Source organism: Garra rufa, unplaced genomic scaffold, assembly GCF_049309525.1.
Source record: "Garra rufa unplaced genomic scaffold, GarRuf1.0 hap1_unplaced_285, whole genome shotgun sequence".
Lineage (NCBI taxonomy): Eukaryota > Metazoa > Chordata > Actinopteri > Cypriniformes > Cyprinidae > Garra > Garra rufa.
This window is the reverse complement of record NW_027394553.1, coordinates 6,900-17,346: the sequence shown is the minus strand read 5'-3', so window position 1 is coordinate 17,346 and position 10,447 is coordinate 6,900. Positions and strand designations below refer to the sequence as shown.

General features: G+C 35.9%; 1 long non-coding RNA gene across 1 annotated transcript; it reads left to right on the top strand.

Annotated features, from left to right (window-relative positions):
- The first annotated feature begins 7,379 nt into the window (after positions 1-7,379).
- On the top strand, positions 7,380-8,008 carry LOC141317080 (uncharacterized). Its single transcript, XR_012351722.1, has 2 exons — positions 7,380-7,485; positions 7,653-8,008. It is a non-coding gene; the product is annotated as an uncharacterized lncRNA (long non-coding RNA).
- Positions 8,009-10,447: the final 2,439 nt, after the last annotated feature.

Sequence of the window (10,447 nt, the reverse complement as noted above, 5' to 3'; positions counted from 1 at the left end):
ATTTGATTAGCTTCAGTTGGCTACAAGTTAGCGCCAACTGGGTGCCATCTGTCTATACTCATCCTCATGTCATTCCAAAGCTGTATGAATATATTTCTTCTGTGGAACACAAAAGAAAATATTTTGAAGAATGTTGGTAACCAAACAGTTTCTCACTGTCTTTTTGACCATACTATGGAAGTCAATGGGACCTGAAACTCTTCTAAACCTTTAAACTCTTTCAAGTTGCAGTAGGAGGAAAATTACCAGCTACTAATGGATTTAAAGAGAATTTAAGTGAGATGCAAACAGTCTTGTTTTAGCCTTCTCCTGCACGTAGCATTAATGATTACTGCCTTTTCGGTCTGTTTTGAATCTCCAGTAGATAGATTGAGGACGACATGTCAAAGCACCCTCATCGCTTTATTCTCCCATCCACCTCCTATGTCTCCCAGTTCTGAGTTATTTCCTCCCTGCCACCTAATTAGGATTATCTTTAATTTGCAGGATTACAATTAATAGCTTACTGCAGGTAAGTGATTAAGAGTTACCTGGTAATGACCCCGGGAGGCTAACTACAGAATGAGGAGAAATGATGACAGCTCCTCAAGCCCAGCGCGTCAGGCCGCAATTTAAGATGGCCGTTTTGGAAGGCTCCCCATGAGCCGGCAACACAATGGAGGAGTACACTTTCCCGCTCTGTAATTAAGGTCCATTGAGTGAAATTACCTTCCGATAATTACCGTGTAGTTGTCAGCGTTTGTTATAGCGTGGTGAGCCTCTGTCTTCCTCGCCTGGAGGCTGGACCGGGTTGGGCCTGCTAGCCTTCACCTCATGTTGGTGCTCTCTTGAGAGGAGGGGCTGTACGTGTCAGAAATGTGCCGGGATGACGAGGAGATGAACGCTCAAGTAGCACGGCGGAATTTTTTGACGGAATTATCAGGCTTCATCTGGCATCCTGGAACTCTAACCTCGTTGTGGAGATGATAGATTTTTAATTCATGATTCATATTTTTATTATTTTTTTAAATCAATTCTTTTACTTGTTATTTTTTAAATTAGCGTTTATTTTTATATATTATACTTAATTAAATTTTATTTAGAATATTATATAGTTTATTTAGAATTATATAGTTTTTTTATGTTTCTATTTAATTATGTCTAATAAATATGAAAGCCCATTTCCACCAATAAAAAAGTTATTGCAACTTTTTATCTCACAATTCTAAAAATTTTTCTCACAATTGCGAGTTTACATTTTGCAATTCTGACTTTTTTTCTCACAATTGCGAGATATAAACTCGCAATTGTGAGTTATAAAGTCAGAATTGTGTGATAACCTGGCTAATTATAAATTTAGAATTATGTCATATATATTCGCTAATTATAAAGTCAGAATTGCGTGATATAAACTCACAATTCTGACTTTTTTTCTCACAATTGCGAGTTTGTATCTCACAATTCTGACTTTTTTCTCACAATATACGACAAATACAATATACGTTTTCTTGTGATATAAACTCACAATTGAAATTTATAATTTATAAACCTGCAACTGCAGGTTTATATCTCACAATTAAAAAAAAAAATTAGAATTGCGAGATATAAAGTTGCAGTTGCCAAAAAAAAGTGAGAATTGTGAGTTTTTATTTAGCAGTTCTGACTTTAATTCTCACAATTGCGAGTTTATATCTTGCAATAAACAATATATTGCGATATATGACATATATAATGTAAGTTTTCTCGTGATATAAACTCATGATTGGACTTTAGAACTTGCAGTTGTGAGTTTAAATCTCACAATTCTGAGAAAAAAGTCAGAATTGTGAGATATAAAGTTGCAGTTGTGAGATACATACTCGCATTTGTGAGAAAAAAGTCAGAATTGTGAGTTTATATGACACAATTCTGAGAAAAAAAATCAGAATTGTGAGTTTCTGACTTAATTTCTTAGCATTGCGAGTTTATATCGCGAGAAAACATATTGTATATATCGTATATTGTGAGATATAAAGTCGCAATTGCAAAAAAAAAAGTCAGAATTGCGAGATACAAACCCGCATTTGCGAGAAAAGTCAGAATTGTGACTTTTTATCTAGCAATTCTGACTTTATTTCTAGCAATCCAAGTTTATATCTTGTAATTCTGACTTCATTTCTCAGAATTGTGAGTTTATGTCAAGAAAACGTATCGTATATGAGAAAAAATAATTATCTCGCAATTCTGACTTTATTTTTCGCAATTCTGACACTTTATAACTCGAAATTGCAAATTTATATCTCCCAATTCTAACTTCATTTCTTACAATTGCTAGTTTATATCGTGAGAAAACATCGTATAACGCAATATACATATATAATATATTGTAAGATATAAAGTCGCAACTGCGAGAGAAAAAAGTCAGAATTGCGAAATACAAACTTGCGGGAAAAAAAGTCAGAATTGTAGATTTTAAAAAAGACTGACATGTTCTCGGTATTTCAAGTTTATATCTCAATTCTGACTTGCAATTGCGTATTAAAGTCAGAATTATGAGATATAAACTCGTAATTCTGAGAAAAAAGTCACAAATTTAAGATATGAACTCGCAATTCTGAGAAAACAGTCACATTAATGTGTTGGTAGTTTGAGAACACAACCACCCTACAATGATAAAAATCCACCCAGTGGTATTTTTTTTAATCTTTAAAAGTAACCTTTTTAAAATAAGATCATTCTCAGCTTCTTGTCATTGTGACGAAATACAGCTGAAACAGTCTGAATACACCGCCATTGTGTCGACTCCGGTGCAGAGGAAACCTCTAATTGAGCGATTGAGGTGTTCTGTTTTTGGATGTAATCATGAACACAGCGGTCGTCATTTACTGAAGATGCAGAGGAAAACGTTACTTCCACTTTTAAAAGGAAAGTGCGGTCCCGGTCTGCATATGCCTTTGTGTTCATGCGAATCGTTCCTGATGCAGCTTCACCCACAGCAGAAGTGAATATATATTTTTTTTATGCATCTTTGCGAATGGTCTTTCTTAATAATGTGCTTGTTGGCAAGTTTCGCTGCTAAACGCGGCGGCTAAAGTAAACATGATATGTCTCATAATCCATAATCCCAGAGAGGGGCGGGGCAAGCAGAGCTCGTGGTATTTAAAGGGGCCATGTCTTAAAATGAGCTGAGTTATTGCAGAGCTGATTTTGACAAGGTAAAAGGCTGTTTTTTTTACACTACTATTGAGAATTTTTAACCAAAGTATATTAGAGACTTTTCATTAAGACCCTAAAGAATCATATGAACTTGTGGGAAATGGGCATCCAATGACCCCTTTAACATATAAACTGGCAATTCTGCTAATTTTATTATTTCTCTTATTTCTGCGACAATTATTTATCAGAACTGCGACTTTATAACTCGCAATTGCAAGTTTTTATCTCACAATTCTGTAAAAAGTCAGAATTGTGAGATGTTAACTTGCAATTGCGGGGAAAAAAAATCACAATTGTAAGATAAAAAGTCGCAATTACCTTTTTAATTGTTTTATTCAGTGGCAGAAATAGGCTTCCATAAATAAACCTGCCATTGTACATTATGAATATTGTTAGCTCTTTGTCAAATTGCTTTTTGAGAGTGTTTTTTTTTATTAAAATACATGCGACTAAGTGTTCTTAGTCATTGTGTCTTGTCTATTTGTCTCTTTAGGACCAGCACTAGTGACCCCTAAAATCATGAAAGGTACATGATGCCCCCGTTTGAGTGCCACCAATCCAAATGACCAAAATGATGTTTTCATGCGGCGCTGTACATGTATACAGTAAGTGTTTCTGTCCAATGAATAATGTATAGTCAAAGTGCTTTCAGAGGGGCATGTGGAGGCCCAAAGAGATCCGACCTTTTAGGCGGGAAGATTCAGAGGAGGAAAGGTTAAAAACTCACGCTTAATTGAACCCAGCCAGAGTGGCACTAAATTTGGTCAGCAGCAAAACAGAAGGCCTGTGCGCGAGAGACCGCCTGTGATCACACACCTCATGTTCATACATACTGAGACACTACATTTAAATTACATACATTACAAACTGTATTATGTTGGTGAATTTTGTAATATAAAGCATGTTCTGGTTATTGCAAATAGTTTAATCTTAACTTTATCCAATTTTAAAACACACTTAACACATGCAATACAATTAATTGCAGTTAAGATCAAAAGTTTACATACACCTTGCAGTATCTGCAAAATGTTAATTATTTTTACCAAAATAAGAGGTATCATACAAAATGCATGTTATTTTTTATTTAGTACTGACCTGAATAAGACATTTCACATAAAAGATGTTTACATATATGTCCACAAGAGAAAATAATAGTTGGCTTCATAAAAAAGACCCCGCTCAAAAGTTTAAACACTCACTGATGCTGAAAACTTTTGGATTTTGAAGATCAGGGTACATTTAACTTATTTTGTCTTCTGGGAAACATGTAACGATCTTCTGTAGCTTCTGAAGGGCAGTACTAAATGAAAAAAATATGATATTTAGGCAAAATAAGAAAAAGGTGCACCTCCATTCTGTTCAAAAGTTTTCACCCCCCGGCTCTTAATGCTTAGTTTTTCCTTCTGGAGCATCAGTGAGCGTTTGAACCTTCTGTGATAGTTGCATATGAGTCACTCAGTTGTCCTCAGTGTGAAAAGATGGATCTCAAAATCATACAGTCATTGTTGGAAAGGGTTCAAATACACAAAAATGCTGGAAAACCAAAGAATTTGTGAGACCTGAAGGATTTTTCTGAAGAACAGCAGACAGTTTGACAAACAATGGACTCATGAACAACTATCACTTAACAACAAAATAAAAAACAGCTGTGGATCATTCAGGTAACAACACAATATTAGGAATCAAGTAAAATATCTTATTCAGGTCAGTACTGAATAAAAAATAACATGCATTTTGTATGATCCCTTTTATTTTGTTAAAATCCTTAACATTTTGCAGATTCTGAAAGGGGGATGTAAACTTTTGACCTTAACTGTAATTATAAAAAAAAGAATATATATATATATATATATATAAACATAAAAATTGCAACTGAAGGTCAAAAAGGCAGGATATTATTTGGGTCGCAATGACTGATTTTAGCAGTTTCCTAAAATCTACAGTATATCGGGCTTTGTGTACATTTATATTTAAGCACAGTCCATTGGCACTGTGGATAAAATGTGTGCGAGTTGATTTAATGATGCCTAAGGCCTGTATTTTTTTCTTTGTGTAATCCATTTGTGTTCGTTAGCAGGCCAGCAGTGTTAATTAGTACTAAAGGACTTCCTTCCACATCTCCACTGCGAGCATATGTACTTTGTCACATGTCACTGGGAATGTGTGTATGTGTGAATCGCAGAGGTCTTCCACAGTTCACCATCCGCTTATCTTTTACACAGGCCCGCTCAGTTTAAGATGAGTATCTAATTATTCAGGCGAGGCTAATTTAATGGCTGCGGACAGGTCTTATGCGAACGTCTATGTAAATTATGTGCCTCCAATAAAAATTACAGAGTCGGTCTGAGAAGCGAGATAATGTAATAAATTATATTTTAATTTGAATATTAATATTTGAATGTGGCAGCTTCCATATCGGCCCGTTTCTGGTATAATCAGGATATGGGGATAATTTTGTTGATGGGACTTTAAAGCTCAGAGAGGGGATGATCAAGGAACGAGTGATGGAGAAAGAGAGGTAGAGAGGTGGAGGGTGTAATATTGCCAGGAATGTGCTGGCACAGTCAAGGTCAATTGACTAAATTGGGAAAAAAGCGAGAGAAAGTCCTTACAAAGCATTTTCCGAGGGAGGCATGAGCGAGACTGTTTACACACATTGATAACTAAGGTGTTTTAATTACAGATTCGCCATGTGGTCGCATTAAAAGCACATTTCAAGGATCTGAATTCATGAATAAGGGAAAACTGCTGTTCTGTGCAAAAATTAGTATGGAGACTCAGATGAATTGGCCGAAAGGGCTTTTTATTAGTTTATTTGTCATTTAAATAGTCTGTACCGCTTTCATTTTTAAATATAAAATTACAAACAAATCCATTTAAACTAATTGGACTGGAGTAAATCCAAACGGTGAGACCACTTCAAATCGGGAAACATGTCATTCATAGATTTAAAGGAACAGATCACAGTTATACTCACCTTAATGTTGTTCCAAACCTATGTGAGTATTTAAACATTTTCTCAATATTTTTGCTGTTTTGTGCAAAACTAGCATTGAGACTGTGTAACTTTAGATTTATTTGTCATATAAATAGTTTAAATATCTTGCAATTCTGACTTTTTTCTTGCAATTGTGACTTTATACAAACCTGCATTTGCGAGAAAAAAAGTCAGAATTGTCAGTTTTTAATTTAGCATTTAATTTTTTTTAGCATTTTAATTCGGACTTTGTTTCTCAGAATTGCGAGTTTCTATCGCAAGAAAACTTATAACGTATAAAACGTATAGCGTAATGTACTTTTATTGTGAGATGTAAACTCTCAATTGTGAATTATAAAGTCAGAATTGCTTGCCAAATCTCACAATTCTGACTTTTTTTCTTAGAATTGCGTGATATAAACTCACAACTGCGAGAAATAAAGTCAGACTTTTATTCTCGCAAATGTGAGTTTGTATCTCACAATTCTTACTTTTTCTCGCAATTGTGACTTTGTATCTCACAATTTTTTTTTCTCAGAATTGAGATATAAACTCGCAATTGTGAGTTATAAAGTCCAATTGTGAGTTTATATCGCGAGAAACCTTATATTGTAAATCTTTTAATGGGTTTGTTTTTAATTTTATATCATATCATATATATCGTATATGGCAATATACTTATGTCGTATATTGCACGATATAAAGTTGCAATTGCAAGAAAAAAATTAGAATTGCAAGATACAAACTTGCAAAAAAAGTCAGAATTGTGAGTTTTTGTCAGAATTTGACTTCGTTTCTCAGAATTGAGCGTTTGTATCGCAAGAAAACTTATAACGTATATATCGTATATCGTAATATACTTATATTGTATATTGTGGAATATAAATTGCAAGAAAAAGTCAGAATTGTGTTTTTATCTTGAAATTCTGACTTCATTTCTTAGATATACGAGTTCATATCACAAGAAATCTTATATTGTATACAGCATATCATATATCGCAATATATTTATATGGTAACTGTGAGAAAAACTATTTATTATTTCTAGCAATTGTTTATGAGTTTATATAGGCTGTAACACATATTTTTATATATATATATATATATATATATATATATATATATATATATATATTGTAACAGTATTTTGAACTGTACATGGTTTCAGTAGTTTTAGTAGTTCATCCTTACCACCAGGGGGTCTTAGTGAGCTTCCTGGGTAGGATAAAAGATCAGGAAGTTGTAGAGTGAGAGAGAAGACAGCATGGTGTGGCTCATGTTTCTAACCTTCCTTGAGAGATCCTTGTTGAGAAACTAAGTGTTTGCTGCTCAATTGTAAGTAAAAGTTTGTTTATAAATGTTAAGTGGTTTATTGATTTAGTTTTGATATTTGTCTGTATGTAGTTATGAGGCAACAGTTATTTTACTTTGAGGTTGCCCTTTACATAATTTCTATGAATGGGTTTTGTTTTGTTTATTTGAATGTTTGTATTGTTTTGTAGAAGGATTTTGTTTATGGGATTCCTCTCCTTATGCCTCGGCACATGGCTTGGGAATTATGTGGAGGTGCTGAAGAACCAGGGCAAATGGGACATTTTCTACATTCTGAATCTGGACTGTTTCTCAAGTACAAGTGACTTTCCCTTGATAAGACTGTGTGGTTTATTCAACATTGGGGTACCCATAAATAGTGTGAATGGAAGTCTTTGAAGAATTTAATTATAAAATGTGGAGTTTGTGTATGTTGGGTTGGCCTATGAGCAAGAATTTATTGTATAAATAGATCTGGGTAAAATCTTGATTGGTGCAACAGAATATATTGATGTGAAGAAATACAGTTGATCCCTCCTTCCAAAAATTTGTATAGCTGTTTCTTTTTATATGAAAGGAGAAACTGTTATAGATGGCGCCCGAACAGGGACACAATCTGTATTAATTACTTTGATGCACAAAATAAGAAATGGAAGGTTTAAGTCCTGAGGAAAAGGATGAGAACGTACCCAGCCATGATTTTACAGCTGGTCCATTTGTGACTCGTAGAGAACCTGTTAAAGAACTCATGCACACATTGAGTGAGTTGTATATTAACTCTGAAGAGGATGATTCCATTACAGATGCAGATCCACAGCCTTGTCCTACAGTTCTTCCACCCACTATTGAGAAAGAAGAAGCTCACTTGAACTCGTCATTACAGGCAGCAATGGATGAGTTAAATAGACGAGTTGTCGTTCTGGAGGAAAGCAGCACAAACTGTATACAGCAGGTGAGCCAGTGTTGTTTGCAATCAGATCTTGATGATCGCTGTGGATCTCTAGAGGAAAAGCTGGTCTATTGCATTGAAAGAGAGTGTGCTCGAGTCAAAAGGGTCTTAGAACTGAATATACAAGATTTGGAGAAGTCTATGGTTGACTGCTTAAAAAGGAGAGATTTACAGATTGATAATAAGTTAAGATCTTGGGTACCTGTGACATCAACTCCTGTATATGTACCCTCTTCTGAGCAGCATTCGACCGTTACACGTCAAGGTCTGAGGAAGACCCATACTTTTCCTTCATCTCAGCATCTTTTAACCAACACTGAAACTGTACCTGCACCCACTTATCTGCCCCCTGTAAAAGTAGAGTTTCCCCAATTTGGAAGTGAGCCAGAGACTGATCCGGTGTCATTTGTTGAGCGATGTGAAGAGTACTTGGCCATTCGACCTCTGAATGACTCTGAAATTCTCGCTGCTCTTACCTCAGTGTTGAAAGGCACAGCAAAAGACTGGTGGTTAGCAGAAAGAAGAACTGTGTGGACATGGAAACAGTTTAAAGAAATCTTTCTTCGCTCATTTTTAAATGATGATTATGAAGCTGAAGCGGAGAGAAGGTTGTTGGAGAGGAAACAAGGGGCTAAGGAGAGTATACGTGATTTTGCATTCCATTATAGGGCATTGTGCCTAAGATGGAGGAAGGATATGACTGAGAGAGAGATGGTGCAAGCCATATTAAGGAACTGTAATCCTCGTCTTGCCAGTTTGTTACGGGGAACGGTGAGAGATGTCAATGAGTTGGTAAGAATAGGGACTCAAATCGAGAAAGATTTTGAAGAATCCAAACGATACTGGAGCCATGCCAATGCTGAAATGCAGAAGAAAAAGACTTCCAATGATAGAGACACCGTTCATCGGTTAACTCATGCTAATACTCGAGTAGTTCAGTCTGTTTCAATACCCAGTCAGTCTGAACTGAAAATGGTAACTTTGCCCATATTATTAAGAGGTCGATATTTTCAGGCTATGGTTGATACCGGGAGTACCCTCTCTCTAATTCAAGAGTCCTGCTGGAATCAGTTGAAAGGACAAGAGCAGTGGAACCCAAGCAAAGGACAGACATTCATGTTAGCCAATGGTCAAATGCATTCTTCTATAGGCATGTCTAATTGGGAATGTGAGCTGCATGGACAAAAACTCAAGTTAACATTGTATGTGTTGAGAGATACAGATCTGACGGTACCAATAATTCTGGGTATGGATTTCTTAACTTCTGCTGGGATTATGCTGGACTTTCGGAGGGCCCAGTATGGTATGGTATCCCAAGAGGAGAGTAGGAGTGAAATGTTTCCCTTTCTGCCACCTAAGTCATGTTCCAACTCCTTGGTGTCCTTTTATCTTGCTTTGCCTAGTGGAGAAGTATCATCTGAAGTCTCACTGGCTGTTCAACAACTCGCACTCAAGGCTGATACCACCTCAGAATTCCAGAGTCATTTAGAGAGGTTGATGAGGGAATGGCCTATGGTATGCACTAATAAAGTAGGACACTCTTCGGTAATTAAACATTGCATCAATACAGCAGATGAGGTTCCTCTCCGTAAGAGAGCATACCGTGTATCTGGGGAGAAACAACAATTTATTGATCAGGAGATTAAGGAAATGTTGACCAATAATATCATTCGGCCTTCCAACTCACCATGGGCTTCTCCTGTGGTTATTGTTCCCAAGAAGAATGGTGGATCACGGTTTTGTGTAGACTTCCGTGGACTGAACTCAAAAACTTACTTGGATGCTTATCCGATGCCACAGATACAAGATATTTTGGGGTCTTTACATGGAGCAAGAGTTTTCAGTACTTTGGATCTGAAAAGTGGATATTGGCAGGTGGAATTAGAGCCAGAAAGTATTCCTAAAACTGCTTTTGTGACATCTTCAGGATTATTTGAATTTTTACGTTTACCCTTCGGTCTCAAAAATGCCGCAGCCTCATTTCAGCGTTTAATGGAATGTGTACTGCGAGAAATCAAGGGAAAGTGTTGTTTTGTC